The sequence below is a fragment of the Pangasianodon hypophthalmus genome, chromosome 2, assembly GCF_027358585.1.
Source record: "Pangasianodon hypophthalmus isolate fPanHyp1 chromosome 2, fPanHyp1.pri, whole genome shotgun sequence".
Taxonomy (NCBI): Eukaryota; Metazoa; Chordata; class Actinopteri; order Siluriformes; family Pangasiidae; genus Pangasianodon; species Pangasianodon hypophthalmus.
In genome coordinates, this window is record NC_069711.1 from 26,949,111 (window position 1) to 26,973,508 (window position 24,398).

Sequence of the window (24,398 nt, forward strand, 5' to 3'; positions counted from 1 at the left end):
ATCACACACACACACCCATGCACACACGTGCACACACTTTTATCGTTCACATGCAAAATCCAGCTACATTTTGGTATAATCTGCAAACAGAATGCATAACACACCCACATGCAGCCTTCCACACACCACCAAGGGGAGAGCAGAGGCTTAACCATGTCTTTTCCTCCCTTTCTCTTCCCAAGAGGAGAAAGGACAAATGGAGGCAGCGTAACGAAGGAACGGAGGTGGGGATTGTTAGAGGAGGCACAGGGGGCGAAATTTCTCCAGTTCATTGAGAAGGTTAAAGATGTGATTGGTATAATTTAGCCCAGGGGCCATTAATTAGATTTGACATGAGGCTAAATTCTCGTGGACCAAATTCTGACTCACACAAAAAAAACCAAACGAATAAACAAAAAAACGTGATCAGTGCATCACACAAATAATAAGGATTTGAAATGATTTTCAACGTGCAGTGGGAAATTATTACAGTACACTGATTCCATTTTTTTTTATTTGAAAATGCTCTAGCTAGGGTATAACATAAAAACACCCTACATAGTGCACTACATGCAATGCATGTCATTTGATATTCAGCCACAGGAAAAAAATGTGGCGTCAAATCAGAATGAAATATAGCACACAATGTAACATTTTTTAAACTTACCTATTTATTTAAAATTAAAGTGTCATCCTCATTAAAATTCTCTTACAATTACTCAAGTATAATTCATTTTTAATCAAGCCAGAGATGTTTGTCTCATATACAGCATACATTCCCACTGCTCAGTGTATTTGTTTCCTAAATTTGCATTAACAGCAGATACATTTTTTTCAGTGCAATAGATAGCATAGCATTTTGGCTGTTCACATCTGTAGGTATCACTCCACAGTCCTACTCTAATGATGTCAGTTGCGGATACACACAGACACACTCGTCTCCAGCGTGAGCCAGCATCACTTATACAGTGGGTATAAAAAATCAACACACGCCTGTTAAAATTGCAGGTTCCACCTTTAATATGATATAGCAACCAACAAAATTCAAGTGAAAAACCAACTGGAATATTTTAGGGAAAAAAGAAAAAGAAAAAACTTACAATAACCTGGTTGCACAAGTGTACACACTCCTTAACTAATACTTTGCTAAAGCATCTTTTGCCTGCAATATGGCACTCATTTTTATTTTAATTTTTTAGGTAGCAGGCTACCAACTTAGCACATCTTGATTTGGCAATTTTATTCCACTCTTAATTGCGAAAATGCTCCAGATCTATCAAATTGCGAGGGGTTTCCTGTGCACAGCCCTCTTCAGGTTATTCCACAGGTTTTGTTAGGATTTAGATCTGGGCCCTGACTGGGCCATTCCAAAACATTGATCTTCTTCTGAAGCCATTCCTTTGTTGACTTGGATTTGTGCTTTGGGGTGTTATTGTGCTGAAAGATGAAATTTTTCTTCATCTTCAGCTGTTTGGCCTGAAGTTTTTGTGCCAAAATACATTAGTATTTAGAGCTATCTATAGCAAAGCCCCATAGCACGATGCTGCCACCACCATGCTTCACTGTGGGTATGGTGTTCTTTGGGTGATAAGCTGTCTTGTTTTTGCACCAAACTCATCTTTTAGAATTATGCCTAAAAAGTTCTACCTTGGTCTCATCAGACCATAATACCTTTTGCCACATGGTTTGGCAAATTTTAGGTGGGCTTGGATGTTTTTTCATGAGAAAAAGCTTCTGTCTTACCACCCTACCCCATACCCCAGAAGAATACAAGAGATTGTTGTCACATGAAGAGAGTGACCAGTACTTGCCAGCTATTCCTGCAGCTCCATTAATGTTGCATCAGGTCTCTTGGCAGCCTCCCTGATAAGTATTCTTCCTGTTCTTTCATCAATTTTGGAAGGACATCCTGTTCCTGTGTCTAAATGAAACCTTTATCTGGGTTTAATTTTTTTTACATCACAAACCCTGCAATTTTATTGTAATTTTTGTAGCTGTTTTATATCCACTATATGTAGTTATACTGTTCAGTAGGCATTGATTGTAGAACAGTATTCAATACTTTTCCCTTTAAAAACAGATTCTACATAATTTTAATGCAACTAGAAAAATGTGTTGGAGCATGGATTGGGGCCAGACAAACTCTCTTGGAGGCTGAATTCAGCCTCTGGATTTAGCTTTACAGAAGTACTTAGGCTAGCGCAATATTTATCTTACCTTTGACCGCAACACTCACATCACCATAAGTCATTACACCATGGCTTTTGTCAGATCGTGATTGGTCAGAAGGTGTTGATTAAGTAAGAAATAAGCCATGATGGGGCATTGTGTTACAGGAAAATAATCAACAATATGGTGGCGTGATGTGAAGTAGTTACTGTTAGCACCCTGAAGTACGTCCAGAAGTATTTTCTTCCTCTTATACCTCTTATACCACTTTTTACTTTAATAATAAACAACAGTTCATACTTTTTCTCAGTTTGAAGTTACAGGTAATGTTGTACAACATTCGCAGGTCGAGCTACTTTATCACTTATGTTATAGCAGCTATAAACAGCTTGTCATGTTGCAGAGAAACCACAAAGCACAAAGTCTCTCCTGAAGACTTTCCTGTGATGGAAAATTTACCGACTATTACAAAGCACTGACACCTGAGACTCCATCCGTGAATGTGAAATAAATATTAAACAATTCGCAGAGACTCGGGTCGCAGATGCTCCACATCATTTAATGCAACGTGACAATAAACTGACTTTTGTTCTTTAATAATGAAAAATATAAAGGTATTGCTAAGTTGTTTGTCATTTGTCGCTTAGTTCTCAGTTTAACTGTGTTGATTTATTTTCTATAACAGTATGGATCTGACAAGTAGTGAGTAGTGACATCCTACATTTATTCTGTTAAAGCAACTGGGTTTGTAAAGATAATAATGTAATTTTTGTTCATGACATTTGTCTGTGTTCTTCTTGCCACACCATTACATCATCTATGTTCTTCTTGATGATGTCAGATTACTATGGGTACATTAATAAATGAATCCTAAACATTAAAGTTTATGATAACTTTATCATATCATATCCTTGTTAATTTCTTTGCTTAAGAAATGATTTCTTTGCTTAAGTAATGACTCCATCCACCCTCCATACTGCTTATCCTACACGGGGTCACGTGGTGCTATGCCAGGGAACTCGGGGAACGAGGCGGGAAACACCCTGAAGGGGGGTGCCAACCCATCACAGGGCAAAATCACACACACACACACACACACACACACACACACACACACACACACACACACACACACACACACACACACACACACACACACACACACACACACACACACAATTTGGAAATGCCAATCAGTCTACAATGCATGTCTTTGGACTGGAGGAAGAAACCCGGAGGAAACCCCCAAAGCACAGAGAGAACAGGCAAGCTCCATACACACAGGGCGGAGGTGGGATTTGAACCCCCAACTCTGGAGGTGTGAAGCAAACATGCATGTGGCAAATGTTCGCTCTATGGGTGCCTGTATAATATGTTAATATTATAACACACATATGAATGCATAATTTAAAAGAAATTTTGTCTCCATCAATTTACTTACTAATTGAATATTCTTGATCTCAGCACCAGGCCTTGTGCTGAAATTTAAATCAGATCTGATGTAATGAGTGAAGCGCTAATACTAGTTTAATTGTTAGCACTGACAAGACAAAATAAAGTGCCTCTTCTCTTGCTTTCTACTTTTCACATTAGACCTGGATCTCTCTCTCTCTCTCTTTTTCACAACAAGTTCTCAGCAATCAATGCCCAGAGGCACAGCTTTGTTGATTTATCCAGCTTGCTTGTGGCTTTGTCACTGGCAGAAACCATAAAAAGATCAATTCACTCAGCACTGCCACTACAAAGCTACAATGCCGGAAAACGCTGTCTGATTTCTCTCTGCCTACTCTGCTCTCTCAGTCCTCCTGTCTCTTCTTTTCTCTCTCTCTCTCTCTAGCATTTCTTTCACTCACTCATGGTCAAACACACACATTCAGTCTTTGCTTCCTCAGTTTTAGAGGCACTGATGTTATTATTGTGAAGGTCAGAGGTCTAGATTCAGTTCTGCCTTTCCAAGAGCAGCTGCTGTGGTCAATTTATGATGTCAAAATAAAAATTATTAGATCCATGTTAAAATTATTAGATCCATGCTGTGGTCAATTTCTGATGTCAAAATACAAAATTATTAGATCCATGTTAAAAGTGGCCTCAGCGATTTTTAGGTCAAAAGATATTACTATGTAATATTTCGTCAGCTTTTCTTCAAATTCTGGTACCCGACAATTAAATATTTGCTCAGAAGGCAATCTCTAGTCTCTGTGTCACCCCAGGCTTTATAAGACAAATAATGTAGACCATCACTATCCAACCAATCAGGAGATAGAGCTGTCTTGACTTGTCTGTCAATCAAGTTGACTGTTAATTTGATTAATAAAGTTCTTCAATTGTCGCCCCAGCATTTGGGAGTTTTAGTTTGGGTTTGGGAGTGTGGCTTTGAACGGAGTTTCCAAATAGCTAACTTCCTGCAAAATGTTAGACTAAACCTTTAACATACACTTCATTAGGAACACCATACTGATACACAATACTGATACTGTATCTGCTTTGCTCTCAGACCAGCCTCAGCTCTTCGCAGCATGGATTCCATGGATGATGGAAATATTCCTTTGAGATTCTGGTCCATGATCACATCATATAATTGCTGTAGTTTTGTCAGCTGCAAAGTCATGCTGCTAATCTCCCTTTCTACCCCATACCAAAGCTGCCTATTGGATTCAGATCTGGTTAACAGGGAGGCCATTCAAGTACACTGAACTCACTGTCATGTTCATAGAACCAGTTTTGAGATGACTTGTGTGACAATGCATATTATTATGCTGAAATTAACCATTATAATGTGGGTAAATTGTGACCATAAAGGGATGCATGTGGTCAGAAACAATACACGGATACGCTATAGCATTCAAACAATGCTTGATTGGTATTAAGCGGCCCAATGTGTGCTAAGAAAACATTTCCCACACCATTACACCACTACCACCAGCCTGAACTGTTGACACAAGGCAGGTTGGGTCCATGGTTTCATGCTGTTGACTCAAAATTCTGACCTTAGCAGCAATCGAGATTCATCAGACCAGGTGCCGTTTTCCAAATCATCAACTGTCCAGTTTTGGTGAGCCTGTGCCCCGTGTAGCATGAGATTCCATTCTTGGCTCACAGGAGTGCATCCATGCCATGGTCAAAGCACTGAGCTCACATTTTTTCCCCATTCTGATGTTTGATGCAAATATTAACTGAAACTCTTGTCCTGTATCTGCATGATTTTATGTATTGCATTGCTGCCTCATGATTAGCTGATAATTGCATGAATAAGCAGGTGTACAGGTGTTGGATTTAATGCCCGGTGAGTGTATGTGCTAAATAGATAGAATACATTGCCTTTTCTGCAACATTTTAGCATTAGTTAGAAAGATGGCAGCATGGTGGTGCAGTTGGTAGCATTGCCCCCTCAAAGCTCCAAGGTCCCTGGTTCAATCTTGAGGTTGGGTTACTATGTGTTTGGAGGTTTCATGTTGTTCCTCTGGGTTCTCTACTTTCTTTCCAACTGGCTATGATAAATCACCCCAGGTGGGAATGTTTGTGTTGTGCCCTGCGATGGACTGGTGTCCCATTCGAGCTGTATTCTCACCTCACACCCAGTGTTCTTGGGATAGGTTCAGCATCCAGTGCAACTCTGACTAGGATAAAAGATAAATGAAGATAAATGAATGAAATGAATATATAGGAAGATGGAAACTTTTTGTGCATGAGAGAGAGAGAAGCAGGCAGAGTAAAAACAGACAAGTGAAGGAGGGAGAGTGACAGAGAGTACTGTAGCAAGTAGAGCAAAGAAAGCAATAGAGGCAGAGAGAAACAGTGAAAGAGACCCAGAGAAACAGGCATTGAGGAAGGGAGAGGGAGAGGGATAAAGAGAGGGAGGGGAGTGTGTCCGTTCGCTCTGGCACGGTTCTCACCAGCTGGCTGCGAGCCACTCACTGCTCCGTCTCTGCCTGTGCTCCCAGCAGGGGACCGTAGGAGGACAGGCCTGCATTTATAAATAAAAGCATATGGCAGAAAGACAGTAATATGCGGACGTGTAATTGCTAATTGCATAACACCGCTCCCTGTCTTCCTTGCTGGAGTGGCTGAAAAAAAGGCGCAACAGCGTGCTTCTCGCCACCATCCTATAGTCACATACACACGTTTGCATGAGTTCACCAGCAGTGTGGCACACAAAGGTACAAAGCAGGTAGGATGAACAGAGTTGGACACAAAACTTTAACTTTGTTGGCTGGAAGTGGCACAGAACACGGCCATCACTGAGGAGCTGCAATCTTCTTGGAAGTGTGCCATACATATTCAAACTGTAAACAAGCGACAGTTTCAACTTACTGCATTTCCACTCAAGCAATTAAATGAAGTCAGGCATTATGTAAGCTCTAAATACATAAATATCTAATTACATTTTCTTTGCATAGCTGTTAGAGAATATAATCCACTTTTCCTTACTAATCAGATCCACTGTGAGCATTTCAGTGATGCAACTTGGGACACATCTGTTAAAAAAAACCTTTCTATTCTAATAAAAATCCAACAAATAATTCATCACCAATATGCATTTCATTTGGTTTATACTGATTGACCTGATAATCAGAACTGACCTTTTGTTGTTGGGTAAAAAATCTGGATGGATGAATAGAGAACTGTCAGGCTGACTGTCTTTAGCCGTCACAAACGCTTATTATTTTCAACATTGACCCTGTCATTGCTTCTGTTAGTACTGTGTAATTTAAAATGCTGATTTTGTGAAACCCTGGTATAAAGAAATCTATGATCCTGATTAAGATGACACTTGTTATCTGTTGGAACAGATTTATAAGATGAATGTGAAGATGCAAATTTGTTCTAAATAAATTCGCTATTAATCAATCGACTTGTCAAATGAGTGGCACTTGTTCATATTAATTAAAATATGTATGGCAGTTTGGGAAAACCTGTCATGACGTTGCTGTGGCTGAATTCTGGAAAATCTGGGTTTGGCCAAAATTGCCCATAACATAGTTTTATACTTTGAATTTAATAAACCATACATATATACATATTTTTCAACAAAATGTTGTGGAGCAAAATGCCATTTTTATTTACTTACTGTTGGCTAAGGAGCCAGTTTAACAAATGTGCTACTGAAAACACTCAGTCTGCCTAAAGATGTCTAAAAGCTTGCAAGCTAAGTGTGACATACGGTGAATGTCAAGCTTTGATCAAGTTGTTGCATAGCTACATGCCATAGTGAAACGGACATAAGCAGAATCAATTCAGGTTGTAATCAGATACCTGCTGTCAAAATGTCCATGACGCTCCCGTGCCACAGGCAGAATTCAATCTTTAAATGCAATTTTTTTCCTTTTCACTTTTGGGGGTAACCAGATTTTTAAAATGCTAATAACTTTACTTGTGGTTGAGCTATATACTATAGCAGGAAATGTCAGAATTTCACCATGTGAAAGGTTTTCCCAGATATTGTGATATCCTTTTAAAGTAAAGACTTCAAGATAGTTGAGGATTTAGGCAGAAATAAGCGGAACCCAGTTGTTTTAAAAATTACAGCCTCTTTTTTCAGTGTTTCTTCTGAAGCAATGCCTCCAAAACACATATATGCTGCATGCTTCCTGATTTGACAGGCGACATGATTGACAGGCAAGTTCAGACATCTTCTTGTCCTGATTAGATGATGGTGGTCCACATTATTTGTTTTTTTTTCTTTGGAAGCTGATCTGTTTGAGCAGACTGTACAGATGAGGAGGCGAGAGAGCTGGACATACCAGAGGACTAAAGCACTGCTGCATCACTCTCTTTAAATAGAGACGAAATGGCATTACCATTGGCATCCCACTGGCATTACTATCAGCAGGTAGTCAAATGGCATTGTGGGTAATGTAGGAAACTGTTAATCAAAGTGAAAATAGACCAGCGTGTCTATGAATATTTCAACTGTTTGGATGAAGTATAGCTATCATATCACATCACAGCAAAAACACATAATAATGTGTCAACTGAATATTACAATATATTTCAGCTTCATAAAGATCTTTGCATTTTTTTACTACTTTCCATTTTCATGTTTTTAAGAGAAGGAAAAAGAGAGAGAAAAGAGAATGGGGTGAAAGTAAAAGTAGACATTTCTAGGGGAAATGAGAGCAGTGGAATATATTTCCTTATACAGTGATACAAATTTGCCACAGCTGTGTGGAATTTTGCTTGCGTGCTCGGCTTTAGACCTTCTCTCTCATTAGCTTATCATAAACTAGCCACAGCTACCTATTAACGATCATTCGCCACCGTTTCCGATAAGATCGCAATTAGATCCCCTCCCATTAGTGGAGATCATATTGCAGAGAACAATGAGGGCGCTTTTACTTTTGAAATCATTTTCGTTTTTGATAAGGATGTATTAGCTGAGGTGAGGTTGCAGGGGGATGCCTGGTAATAAAACCTGCCGGTTAATAATGTAATCTTGAATTACAGTTTAATTACAGGTGCTTAGTCGCAGGGGACGCACCGTAATTCAATCACTGGCCTCCAGTGCAGTACGGCACAAAGCCTTATCTCTCTGTTTTAGGCTGGAAATGAGTGAGCTGTTCAGGTCTTAGTGATATTAAACTGTAGTCTACTGTAATCTATAGTTCTATGTGCTTAATTATGCACTTAATTAATTAATACATTATAATTATGTATATAAAAATTTTACAAGCTAACTATCTACATTAAACCTGTCATTATTTTGTTAACAATAAATGATTAACTACCTAATTATATTTGTGTAACAAAAAAAGCATTAGCAAGTCTTCATGCTGTATAATTTCCCCTTTAAACTCAGCTAAATATTATTCATGTTTAAGCATATTATTCCTGAACCAATAAAACAAAACTGGGCATGCTGTACTGAGGGTTTCATTTCTCTTAAATCACAGCAATTTGACGGCTCTAACATTTTTGAAATCTGTTTAAAGTTATGTTCATTAGTTATGTCGTGGAGCAAAACAAGTTAGTCCCTGTTATCATTTACATTATATCACTTACATTACATTATATTCCCTCACCTAGCCTCTTTTTTCCTGTGATTTGATGCTTTGTCAAGTTTCCAGGAAACTGAAAAGCCTTCCAATCTTAAGACTTTCCCATGTCAGAAAAACGTAAAGTTACAGCTTTACCTCTGACCGTTACAAAGTGTTGACACTGGAGACTCCTTCCAAAAATGCTAAATAAACGTCTCCTCAGAGAAAATGTGAAGAAAATGTCACCATGTCACCAATTACACAATTTTTTTTATTCAGCCATGTGCACTGTCAGCCATACAAGCCCCTGTTTACATCGTTATTATAAATGATAACATATTAGAATGAGTGTATTTATTTAAATCTGTGATTTGCTAGTCAGAACTACTTTCTGAGCCATGCTGATAATTAGAAACACCTCCTGACCAATCAGAATTGAGAATTCAATGGAGCTGTCGTATAATATGAATTATACATGAAATGTGTGGACCTGCTGATGGGTGGTAGGAGGAATGAAGTGAAAGTAAGCACAATTTTTAACTTCTCTCCCCAAATTTAGGGCTCGCATTCACTGTAAAGTGAAGCAAACTAAGTGCACTAGTGCTATGAAGTATAGAGTGAAAAATGTCCAATTGTTACTGAGCCAATACAGTGTACTTAGCAGTCTAAACTAATACTTCACAGTAGTGCACTTAAGTTGCATTCATTAAGTATGTACTTAATAACACATAATAACACTGATTAAGAACAATGATTATTATTTGCTGAAAGAAGTGACCATGACAACATGTGACACATTGAGGGCTGTACTAATTAATTCAGCATCAAGTGTTGTCATTAAGAGACAACAATTACGTGTAAGTGTGTTAGGTGAATACTTTGAATAACAAATTAGCATCACTTTAAAAAAAACAAAAAAAAACAGGATGCTCACATATAGTTCATTTTACAAAGAGGATTTCTCAAACAGTCGACTTGTCTTAGTTTCAATGTGTTTGTGAATAATGAGCATCACTTGAGAAAAAAAACAGTTATTTGCTTACCTTACAACAATTATGCTCCTTAATAATCTTATTCCACAGTTACTTTCCTTTAACTAAAAGTGCAAAATACGCTTAAGAAGATCACCCCATTGAGAAACCTTAAAACCTTAAACTCCCAGTTTAGCACCATTTTTCCTGAGATTGTTGGTAGTTTATGCTCCTCACTACAGCTAAGTGGTTTGTCTTTTTCAGAGCGAGAGCCAGAGAGAGAGAAAGAGCGAGAGAGAAATTACATCAAATGCTCCCTGAAGAACAAGTGAACAAGTGCAATGAAAGAGTCTCCTCAGCGCAGGGAACTGGGAGCAGTGGAATCTGTTTTCTTCTCTCATCGCCAGGTCAGAGTCCACATACACAAACTCAATTTGTCTTTCGCTTCGTAGGCCTTATTCCTTTAGAGACGCTGCGGTGTAGATATTATGTGGCAGGGAAAATTTAATGCTCTCCATAAATTTCAGGGGAAAATATTAGATTTGCAGAGAGGGAACTTCATTTCGTTGGGGGCCAATCGCTCCCTCAGCTGCTCGAACCGTGGGCAGGGAGACGCTGACATGTAGTGTGTGTGTGTGTGTGTGTGTGTGTGTGTGGTGAGTGAAAAGATGAAATGAAAATCTATACAGAGGTGCTGAGTCAGCGCCATTCACCCTGGCTCTTATTGTGCCAACAGACACACACCACACTTCATAAGCACTAAAGCCACAATCTCTCTCTCTCTCTCTGACTCTCTCTCTCCGACTCTCTCTCTCTTCCTATGTTTTTCTTCTTTCCTCCTTTCCTCCACTCACCGTCCTCCCAAACACATCAGCTGCTCTCAAAGACTGAGGCGAACAGAGCCTGTCAGAACACTTTTGAGAGAAAAATAAGAAGTGTGACCCCTCGGCCATCTCGTTGGCTGTGCTGGGAGTAGAGGGAGGGGCTAACAAGGCCAGGTAGGGCATGCTGGGTAGTTGTCTTGTTAAGGACACCCGTACACCGCCCCCCCCCCCCCCCCCCGCCCCCCCCCAAGTCTTTACACCACAGACAAATCCATTTTCATGTCACGCTGTCACCACGCCAGCCAGAACACACATCTGTGCATGGATATCCCTGACAGCACACACATATAGCGTTCATAAAAAGAAGATATAGGTTTCACTCAATGATAAATCCAACACATGCACTCGTTTTATGTATGACATAAACAGAGACGTATATGTCATGCTGAGAGAATTGAAATGAGGAGAGAGAGAGAGAGAGAGAGAGAGAAAGAGAGAGAGAGAGAAGTGCTGTTTAATGGCGCCTTTTTATGGTTAACAAACAAGCACAGGTAACATGCAGAGAGGATGCTTTTTTTTTTTTTTTTTTTTTTTTACAGCTAACAATCAATATATTGTGCTGCTTCCCCCACTGTATCTCTTTCTATAGATAATTTAGCTGAGAATGAGAAACCATTTCTTGCTCTGGACCAAGACAGCTTTGGCTCAAACGAGCTTAGATATAAAGAACAGCAACCAGGACAACATTATTATTTCTATATTGCTTTATCTCCCCATATCACAGTAAAGCTTTTCATCATATTCCTGCCTGGTTCTAAGACTGAACCTATAAGGGTCCAAAAGATTTGCCGCAACTGTATTAGGTAAGCAATAAAACAAAACATGGCATGATGTTATAAGAAAATAATCAACAATAGGGTTGTGTGATGTGGCCCGACGCAAAGCAGAGTTGATTATTTTCCAATAACAGCTTGTCCCAATGTGTTTTATTCCTCTTATAACACTGAAATTCTTTTATTAAATAATCAATGACACAGTGAACTTTTACCCATTTATTGTTACGTGTAATGTTGCAGAACGTCTGCAAAACAAGTTATCGCTTATAATTATAGCAGCTTAAAACACTTATTTCCTTACCAGCTTTGCCTTTTCTCTTTTTTGAAGTTAATAAAACAAAAATGAGTTAGTCACATTACAGAGATACCACAAAGCCCTCTGTGGTGGAAAACTTTACATCTTTACTTCTGACTGTTACAAAACACTGATACTGGAGACTCCTTCCAAAAATGCTAAATAAACATCTCCTCAAAGAAAACTTCACTATGGCACCAATTACACATGTAGTTTAACCGTCTATGTGCAGTGTACACCATACAAGTCATTTTGTAATGTATTATTATACAAACAATAACATATATTAGAATGAGCGTATTAATATAATCCTTGCAGACAGAACAAGTGCCAGAGCTGCTGTTAAAGAAAATTAATCAACACCTTCTGACCAATCAGATTGAAGAATTCGACAGCGCTGTTGCATCAATTTTTATTTCAATAACATTCTTTTCTCTAGGGTATGCTGGCTCTTCTACAGACCAAATCAGCATGGTCATCATCCATGTAATCTGTCTAGCATTTCCAGAGCCAGTAAGATTAATGAAGTAATTGTGATGGTGCCTGCTGGATTTTGCAGTGAGTGTCTTATTATGTACTACCACACCAACAGGAAACAAGATGACAATATTCAGATCTAACTGTCCAGTATTTCTTAACATGCTTTATACATGCTTAAATAATTGACTCTAAATGCCCACTTACCTTGGACCCTGATGGTATCCCTCTTTTTCTCTTCACTAGCCCTGATTCCTTAATGCGGTAATTGCTATTTTTTTGAAAGTGGTCAATTATCAGGGCACGAGGTGAGCTATCTTTACGCTGCTGGATAATGGGAGCTTACAGTTATCTTTTGTCATTCTTATCCCCCTTACCAGGGAAAGTTTTACACACAGTGGCCAAGGTGACAGTCATCTCCATGCTTCCCTATGCACAGTTGAACCATTAAAATAAATGTGTATTTTCCAGCACTTTATTTTTTAATCATCCCTAGAGTCATTTTAAAGTTTTCAGATCTGATTTTTTTGGGTGTGGGCTGTAAGTGCCATTAAATGTGCCTGGGTTGATCTAAATCCAAATTTAAAATTATATAGAACCTTTCAGATACAAGCCATACAAGTCTGGATGAATGATGAATCCGCAACCCCTTGGAGAACACTCACAGGCAGCATTAGTTAATCTGCCATGCCTGCAGGATGCCCCCTTTCTAACTGATAAATTTCTTCTTTTACACCTGACATCATTGTGAATCACTTTCCTCTTCCAAAAAAGATACAAAATCCTCTGCGTTTACTTTATCATTCTCCGTGTGGCAGAGTTATGCATCACTGGCATTGTGGAACCCACAGTCTTTATACTACATTTACACTGTGATTTTTCTCCCTTATGTAAGCTTTCATTCTCATTGTTTATTTTATTCACAGTCTGGGAGAAATTTGTAAGAATTCAAACAATGGTTGGAGTCTATTCAGTTTTATAGTAATTATGTCTTTGGAAAGGTACAAACACTAATCCTGCCTCTTACCTTAACCATACCCTTCATTTTTTTTTAATAAATTGATTTATGAATTGTTACAAATTTGCAAATTTGAACAATTTTCTCTTACAAATACTTAAACATTCCAGGCATTGCATGGGATACACAGAAAAAAGCTTAGTAAATTATACATTTTGTTGCAAGGGTGGTACCATTATCTTTTGTATCTTTAATATGTATCTGTTACCTGGAAATATGGATTTATTTTACCTTTAGTAGATGGTTTAAACAGTGGCCTCTCCTCTGTAGGGCAAAGCGAGCTATCCCCGTCACTCCTCCCACCCCCCTTATATATCAGCCGTTCAACAAACAAGTTTTAAAAATGTTGCCATTTAACAGGCACAAAGAAATGATCCATTGATTTTCTCACCATTCTTGAGGTTGTGCAATCATGGGGCAGCACATTCACTGCCTCATTTATCTCAGTAGAGTTATTATTGCTAGTGGTCAAAGATGGAAACTGGAACAAACACTAATAAAGGCCCATTGGGGAAGGATTCACGCTGCCCCATGCTTGCTGTATGAACATTTTCAGGGTAGTAGCAGTGGACAGCACAGTCAACGACAATGGCTGTCAATGGCTAGCTTAAAAATACTCCATGAACTCCAACATCTTGTTTATAGCAGATAATCTGAATTAAATCTAATAAATGTCCACAGACCAATGCAATGTGTAAGTGCAGACAGTGTGTCTATGGTGTACACAGCCAATTCTATTGTGAGATACTGTATGTTGTAAAGATTGTGAGAGGGAAAGGAGGATTATAGAGTGGATAATACCTGTACATGCGTTTGCACTGCCAGGAGAGGAGCTTGGTCTATTTGGGGAATTTTAAGAAAAGCCTCCTGGGTGAGCGCTCCCTCATGAAGCTGGTTGAGAAGATGTGCAATGTGTGGAAAGCTTTATCAGGAATACTGTTAAGAATTTAAAATATAAAATAGTTTTAAACACTTTTCTGTGTCACTGCATAATTCCCTTTGCTTTATTTCATAGTGTTAATTGTCACTATTAATCAAAAAAATGAGAAAAGAGTAAAAATGAAGACCTTCTTTGAGCAGATGGGGATGGATTCTCCTCCTAAAACTTCTCCTCCCCATTTGATTTACTTTGAAGATATTAATAAGGACTATGATACAATTTCACAAAGAACTATAAAATTAATTATCTGTCAAACAGGCAATACAATATGATGCTTAATACTCAAGCATTTGGACGAACTGTACATACAAATCAATAACATACAGTCTCTGGTCAGGTGACGCACCAGTGACGTCTGATGCCATAAGTTTTAGACTCATGGTTTAGCCCACTCTCATTCATATCTTCATGTACAGCAGAAGTAATAGGACCACAGTGCATGTATGCGACACTCCTAATCTCTAAAATACAGATGCTAAGGCTGGCCTTCATTACAGATCATGTATTTTGTGAGAGGGATGATTAAGCAAGTCAACAGAGCATGAAGACGTACAGTGGGAAAGCTGAACTAATGAAAAATGTTCTCACCTGCCAGAAATGAACTTGAAGCCCCACAAAAGCTAGACTTCGCATGTCCTCGAGTAACAACAGAAGCGGTCGCTACACCCCCGGCAACACAAGCATCTAGCTGCTTGCTAGCGTGAACGCAGAATAAGAACATATTACCTTCATGAGACATACTGTGATATCCAGTGCAACATAAACACACATTTTTAAAAAAATAGACACACATGTAGACATCGGATTGTTTTTCTTTGAAATGGAAACTGTTCCTTCAGTTTGAAATGTGAAAACATGTCACTCCATGGCCAAAAAATAATCTATTGCTGTATACCTTTAGAGAGTCAGGTTGATCTGTTGGAATAGGTATACAGTTAAAACAGATGTATGTTTCTGTATTTGTTCCAGGAACACATGGATCCTGCCCATCAATCAGTACAACTCAACAGAGCTCAATAAAGGTGAAAAATGTCCAACCTTAAAAGTTGCTGCCATTGTGTAGGTTTACAATGTGCCTGTAGTGTGCTTTGCTGTCAAACTCCAATCCTCTAAGAAGAAAATCCCTTGCTCCAGCCTCACCCTCCCCACCTCACTCTCCCCCTCTCCCTTTCTCTCTCTCTCTCTCTCTATTTATCTATTTCTCCCGGCTTCACTCTCGCTCGGCTGCTCCGGCGTGTGGGCCTCATAAAACATCTGAACCAATTTGTTTTAAAAACACGTTTTTCAGAAACTTATTAGGCACTTTAGAGATATATCATACACCTTCGGCCGAGCGAGGCAAGAAAAATGGCGCAAGCAGCGTAAGCCCATTTCTCCAGCCACGTCGCAGGGGAACCATAAAGGCCCAGGAGAAGCCCGGCGGCCATCGGAACGTTTGCTACAATACCAGTCCAAGACAAGCATAAATCAAGATAATTCTCCACAAGCCTTGAACTCCGACCTCGGCACAATTCATTGGGACGTCACGGCTGAGAAGGAAGAAGAGGAAGGAGAAAAGGGAGGTAGAAGAAAGCATCTACTGGTACAAGTGAGCTTTTAAAAAAAAAAAAAGCAGGGATGATATTAGTCACTATCAAGGTTGGGACCCCGACTGCATCTAAATGGTGGCTCTTTACGAGCCATTTGTCTTTGCTTGTGGCCATTTTCATTAAGGCAGTTGGTTGCTGGTGCGGGCTGGAAATTAATAACCACACCTCTTCTTACATCTCTTCAGGCTTCCCACCATCCCAACCCTCTCTCTCGTTTTTTTTGTCTGCACTGGCGCTCTTTCTCACACACACACACGCACACGCACACACACACACACACACACACACACATTCCCCATCCCCCTCCAGCAGATGAAAGGTACAGGCACTCTCCCAGGTTGTGTTGCTATTTTGCATCCCTGCATCTCTGGCAGTCTTTCAATTTTCTTCAGTCTCTTAGCCTTTTGCTCGCCCCACCATCACCACCACCATTTCACTCAACAATCCCCCCCCAATCGCCTCCACCTCGCTTCCCCCTGAATTTCAAGTCTCCGAACACAAACAATTCATTCGAAGCATTTAGAATTCTCTCAGCGCCTCAGCCTCAGCAGTGCAGCCAGCAGCGAGCAGCCGCCAGGGCATGGAGAGAGAGAGAGAGAGAGAGAGGAATGGAAAAAAGGGGGGGCAAGCGATTTCATTAATTCTTGCATCCTGCTTTCTGCAGCTCCTGTGGAGGTACAGAAGAACGGTGACCCCCCTCCCTCCATCCCCCAGGTCCCTTAAAGAGCATTGTGAGCTCTAAAATTTTACTGCGTGCAGCAGGATTAGTGGCAGTCTGAGATGACCTACGCCAGGCTTTGGTAAAAGAGGAGCTTTGTGACTCAAAAAAAAGTGGTGGCCACAACATGGTCTCTCCCTGAAATGTCATACTGACAAGCATCTTTGGCCAATACTCATGGAAACCATAAGGACAGCACCACTGCTTTGGTTTCAAATTGAACCTTTTTTATGAACATGTTCTATGTGAGTCACCAGAGTCATAGGAACATCTATATCATTTTCCTGCTTTCCTGTGGAATAAATGAAAGTAGACCAGGATGAAAGACTGGAGGCCTAATCTGAAGAGCTTGTCTACATTTAAATGGCCTGATTACTGGGAAGTTTTTTTTAAAAACAATATACGCATATTAAATGGAAAGGATCAGGTATAATAAGGATAAGCTATAAAAATCTTTACTGAACTGTGAGAGAAACTTTAAGAACAGGGGTTTATTAAACCATGGATTAGCACGCCTAGCTCTTCCAAGTCAGTTTATAGAATTAGAATATTAGAACTGAACCGTGTTGTGATACTGTATAAGCACTTAAATATTCAACCTGTACCAGATATTACGTGTATTTACTATATTATTACTTATTAAATTCTGAATAAATTATTGCATTATACAGCTATACAATAATACATGCAAGCCAGTGATTATCACATATTTACCTATTAAATACTGGGTGCTTAGTATATTATAATCTACATACAGTATAAATAGGCGACATAAAAGGTCTATAATAAAATGTTAAGATCACTAGTTGATCTTATGCAATAGACGGTGGTAACATAGTTGGCTAATGATGCTCAATTTTGCATTTTCATGATAAAAAGCATATTCTGTTCACTACTTACAATAGATATGCTAGATGTTACATTGACCCAGGGCATGTCTTTACAGCACAACAATTGTAAAATACACAAAATAAAAGAATAATAATCTGATATATATGTTCTCAATCTCAGTTATTTGCTATATAAAAAATTATAGAAGGCCTTTTGGGTGATTGGGGAACTTTATTCCACATGGTTACTCTCATGGTCAACTTGACATCTATAATCTCTGTTATATAAATAGCTTTGTTTAAAGCAAAAAAATGCTTCTCTTTTATGAGTACTCAAAGATCATTCCCTATGAAGGCCACGACACAGATCTTAGGATGGCTAACCAAAACATGGCATCTCCATTCTGGCATGTCTCTACAGGCCTATCGCTCTTCACTGAATGTTAGGTCTCAGATGAGCAGAAATCGATGCAAGTGAGGCTCTTGTCCAAAGCATGTTGACCGAATGAGCAATCCTCCCGGCAATGAGAGGGAGAGTTCATTCCGCCTACAGGAATGAAGGTTTCTGGGGCCAGGGTCGGTGGGCACAGTTGGTAGAAGAGCTGCCCCCTGGCGAGGAGCTCGCTGGGGTTACAAGGCTCGGTTCGCCTCCTTTGGGCGCAAAAGGAAACGAGGGAGCAAGGCCTTGTGACTCTAGCCCCTCTCTGCCAAACCCCTCCATCTTTCCCTTTCTTCCTCTCTATCCTTTCCCTCCTCTGGGCTATCAGTGCGGCACTCCTGCATCCGTAATTCAAAGAGACAAAGGAATGAAAACAATCTTTTGGAGCTCGCCAAGAATGGGTAGAGGAGCACAAGAAGATGAAGGGAAATAAAAGACGGCCCTTGATGATGTGCAAGACAAAGATGACTCTGTGTGTGTGTGTGTGTGTATGTGTGTGTCAACAGGCTGGGAAGCTGTTTATGTTGAGGAGTGGCAGTTCAGCAGGGCTTTTTGTTTTCCTCCCCAAGAGAAGCATCAGGGAGCCATACTTGATCAATACGCCAGCCACTTCCCTGGCTGCATCAGGGGAGCCTGGCCACACCACTACGACAGCATATTTCTTTTCATGATCCGCAGCACAGAAGAAGAAGGAGCAGAGCAAAGACTAGGGAGAAAGAGAGAGAGAGAGAGAAGGACAGCTTTGGAGGGGGCACCAAAGGCACAGGGTTAAGAGCTTCTGAAATACAAAGAGTGGACACTGAGGGTTCGGAGGTCTGAGCTCCCATCTGCTTGAAGTGTAAAGTGCCTAAAGTTCTCACAGGATTTCGCACAGCATTTTAGGAATTCAGACATATTTCAAGGGGATACCAAGATCTTTAGAGGCTTCTGTTTGAAAGCCACAGCTGTACATGCCTTAAGGATTCAATGCCATGTGTCTGCACTCAGTGACATTTTAAACCTCGATTTGGCCGCAGTGTGAGAGGATATTGTGGGTTATACTGATTCTGTCAGTGTGCAATAGATTAATAGATAGCTGGTACATGACTTTGTATGGGCTGTATTGATAAATTTTAAATCGCCAGGTCAAACCTTAAGTCGGACCTAATCACCCATTTTGGATATAAAAAAGACATTTTAAGCTTAAAATTTGATCCTGAGATTAATCAAGAATGTGGGGTGTGGTGACAGTGGTGATCATAGATCATAGATGCTCTTTATAGGGCTTGGGGATTGACATCATGTTGCATTGCGGGATTTTGCTGCCAGGTTGTCAGCAAGATCTCTTTGTTTACATTCAAGGTATTTTGGTTTGCCTGACTGGTAACGCTGCTTAAGGCTCGAAACGGACTCATCGAACAGATTAATAATCCTGATGTGTACCCGTCTTTTACCCCGTTTTTTTTTTATCTATTTTTGTTCTTGAATGTTTATTTTAAAAATTACTCAGAAGTCAGTCAAAGTTCATGTGGATGAGTACTGGACATGTTGATTTAGCTACATGCAGGGAAACAGTTATTTCAGCAAAGTTAATATATCTTTAGCATACAAGTTACATTTCCAAGGCTTTCAGTTGTCATAGCCAGAGATAAATTAAATATTTAAACTGAGGTAAGTAAAAAACTAATGAAGCTTCAGAGCTGACAGTGCAGTCTTTTAGTCTTTACCATTGTTATTGCTGTTGTGCTAAAGAATGCGGCAATAAATTCCTGTAACTATAGATAGATAATGCCTTCTAACTGTTCAGACTCCTGGCTGAACAGTAACAAGTAGCCTTTAACTTTGTTTCCAGATTGAAATGAATTTGAATTTTTTTTTTAAATAATTAAATTGTGTGAAACAGTTTGCTAAAGATAGGTTACTAGTGTTCGCTTGCTATTACATAAGATAGTTAATGTTATCAAGGTGGTATCATTGGATTATGTAAACTACACCTAAATATATGTTAGATGGCTAATAGAGGCATATAGTAATGCTAGTTGACTAGTGTTGCACTTTTGGTGACACATATTCATTGTAATTAGACTAGATCGGCTCAGACCCAGTCTCCATACTGGGTCTATAAAGTATGAGCAGTATGCGTGTCTGTGAATATGTGGTTAATATGTGGTTTATACACCCAGATTATACACATCACCTGCTTGCAGTTCAGTCAACCAAGGTTGCCAGATTTTTCTTAAGACAGGGTTTTAGACCGGCACGTTTAAACACTGGCCTTTAAGCCTGAAAAAATCAGGGGATAGAAAATATGGACTGAAGAGGCAGATTACATTTTCTTTGCCATTAAAGTATATATTGCTCCATGGATAGTCCTAGTTATAATTATCACATTAATGACTGAAATATTTATATCATTCCTTGGCAGGTCAAGATACTAAATCAATGTCATGAAGTTGTAATATTTGTGCAGGCTGTTTTAATCATGCTCTTAAATCACTATTTTGAATTGTTGAATTAATTAAATAATACCAATGTTTTTGTTAATTTGATGTGCTCTCCTGTAAAGAAAATGTGACCATGGTTTGAAGGAGAAGCTGACCAAGCAGTCATATGCTGAAAATGATACAAGTGCCACAAAACTGTTTCCATCATTAATTCAGAACACACACTCACACACACACACACACACACACATGGGATATTTTACTCTGCTTTCACTTCACTAAAAGAATTTGTGTATCACTGCATGATTTCCACAGCTGCTGAAGAGATTAATTGACAATGTGAGGAAGAAAAAACCTAATCCTGGTCACCAGCAGGGAAAATTCTAGCACAAATTTCTCACAGGTGTCTATGGATGGAGAGACAAAGTGATAGGATGGGTTGATGGAATTATGTAAATATGAAATATCCAGTATTGCAGTTGCACTGTGCTCATATGAGCAGAAGCAGAGTCCAGCGGCGGCGAACAGCAGTGGCACTTTTTCGCATGAGCTGAATGATGCACGGCTTCTGTATCTATATCTGTGCATACTGTGCGAATTGAATTCTCAGGTTCCCTCCATTATATCAGCTGCCGTCTGTTCCTGTGGATGCATTGTATTCCAGCTATTTTCAAACACTGCGTTCTGCTGGATCACATCGCATGAAGGTGTGAGCCTGGTTTTATAAAGGTCTCTCTATGAATGCAAATTGATTAAGTTTTGTGTGTGTGTGTATGTGTGCGTGTATGCATTTGTGTGTGGGAGGCCTCTACCACTGTAATAGTACTGTTGTGGGTTTTAAGTGTTTTGTGTACAGGGGCTATTACTACCCATTTTAACTACATGGTCTTCACCACATGCACACACACACACACACACACACACATAAACTGACAGAGGTTATTTTTAGTCTGAACTCTATTAGGATGTCTTTAAGCCATTCTAATGCAAATTGATCTGTAACTTAACTCCTTTCAGGTTAACTCAATTAAACTATAAACACTGAGACAATGCAATGCTGGCTGTTACACTATTACCTGGACGATATGCCAATATTATATCACTATCTCAATAGATCTGTATCATCATTGTAACTTTTCTGAGTATAGTTATTATGAGGTGTCAGGTGTAAGTGCTCAATTTTTGCTCACAGTAACTGGGGAACTAACTGGATGTCAAAATTTATTTTCCTGCCCTTTCCTCATTAAAGATGCAATGATCAGGAAATTTATTGTCATTACTATTACACATTATGTGGAAATATCTGAGGAACACAATGGAGTGGTAAGGATTTAATACTGAAATTGTGCACATCAGTATTCAGATCTCAGACATAATTATTGACTTGTGTGCCACTCAGAGAGTTACATGAGATCGGTGTATGTACGTGGAGCTTGCCTAAAACAGAGGCGTGTCTCAGTTCTGCATGATCCTGGCCTTGAATTTACTTCCAAGATGTTGGCTTGAGCAATGAGCAGTATTAAGTCCAGTGCCACTGTTTGACAGTACAATACAATATGTCACCCTAAAATTTATTTTGGGGCTGTAAAGACACTCAAAAAATGATGGAATGCCATTCAAGACCAATATTAAATACATAAATAAGACATTTATAAATAGTATCACTCCTTTAAAGTCTACATCTCATATACATTATGATTTCATGACCTTGATTTAATGTCTTGTGGCTTAATTAAGCTGTGTACACAATTACCTGTCAGTGCACAATATAATGTAAAAAACAAAATGTAAAATAATAGAATGTGTTGGATCAAGTGCTATTTTATAAGACGATGGTGAAATTGTTGTTATTGTTAAATTAAATCAAATTTGCAGTGATTAATAAGATAAATTTATGCAGCAATACAGTATATTGACAGTATACTAGATTCCTATTAAGCGTTTATCTGAATACTTGCTATCTTCTCATTCATACTTTATCATATTCAAATCATATAATAATAAAATATTTTAATTTTTCATTTGTGTTGTGTTTTTAATGTACATCATATAACATTTGACAGAAAAACAAATACGATCTGCTTCTTCAGTCTTCATTCTCTATCCCCTGATTTTTTTTCCCCCCCAGGCTTAATGGAATGTGCTTGTGCTATTACAAACATCGCCTTGGATAACTTTACTAAAGAAAAATCTGGCAACCAAGGAGGTATGAACTACACTCAGGTAATTTGCATAATCTGAATGGACCAACCAGAAACTTAAGCAGGTGCTTAACCCATTTCTGAATACACATAACTTTCCCGGAGTACATATTGACATTAATATTAACTTCATAGATTCTAACTACAGCCTGAAATGCATACATTTGCCTAAAACACATGTGTCTCAGTTATGTGTGGTACTGACCTTGAACCTAAGTCTGGACTTAATCGTTTTTTAAGTCTCAACTTTTTTTTGAGATGCTGCTGGACAGCCGCAATTTATAGAGCAATTTATGAACCACTGCCAAAGTCAAAGGAAATACAGAGATGCTGTTCTCGGGTCTACACTCTCTCTCTCTCTTTCTCACAGACCTTTAGCCATAACTCATTACCAGATGACTAGCTGGCAGTGAAAGTGTGAAGGATAAAGAAAAAGAGAGCTAGAGGGGGGAGATGGAGAATTACTCCATCAGTGTGTGGACACATCTGAACAGAGATGTAGCTAAAGGGAGAGAACCGTGAGTGTGTGTGGGTTTTTTTTTATGGGAGTCTTTCCCTGAGTAATCCCTCAGCAATCTTCAGTTTCCACTGGATAGCTGTCAGAAAGATGAGTATAGCTCTACGGGCTCAAGCACAATATTTTGAGCCTCAGGCAGGAATTTGTGCATCATATATGCTATACTTTCTAATAACAATGATACGCACTACTATCATACGTGATATACACAGTTGCAAGCTATGCATCTCGATTGAAAAGATGGGGTTATGTTACGCCGAGGTGCATTTTGGATTGGCATCACCATCTTGTGAGGAAAACACATTAGATGTTGTTTGCATTGCAAAATGCTTAATGGTGCAAGAAGAGAAAACCAGACATAATCTAGTTATACAAGTTAACATATTGCGACTGACCTTTTTTCTCCATTGTGACTGATTTTTTTTAGTTTGTAAAACTAACTAAAATATTTAGTTTATTTAGTTTAGTTGAATAACATATATAAAAACATATATATATATATATATATATGAGAGAGAGAGAGAGAGAGAAAAAGAGAGAGTACTGTGCAAAAGTCTTAGGCACCCTATTTTTTAGTACAAACTTTGTTACAGATTTTTATTTTATGAATTCTACATTATTGATTCAGTATAAAAACATTTTAGATTTCCAAACATTAGTTTTCCAGCACAAAATTAAATGTTACAGAAAAATATTTGTATGTCAGTAAAGAAAGAAGTATATTATATAAGAGACACTTTTCAGACAAAAAAACATAATGAAGGCTGCTGGGTTTTGCTGCAGAAATAAGAAGCAAGTGAGACAGTCAAAGTCTCCAGAAGAACTGTGGCTGGTTCTGCAAGATGCTCAGTAACACTTACAGCTCACTTCCTTATAAAACTGCACAAATTGTACCTGAGACTGCTATTTTTTTAAAAAGCGAAGGATCATCACCCCAAATATTGACTTTGTTTCATTTATTACTGTTTACTGCTCTTTATAGTATTTTTTTAAATGTAGAAACATTTAATTTCATAATTTTTGAAGGCATCTTTGCTCTACAGCATTTCTTTGCATGTGCCTAAGACTTTTGCACAGTACTATATACAGTACTATATATACACACACACACACACATATATATATATATATATATATATATATATATATATATATATATATATATATAGAGCCTCAAATTTTATATATATATATATAT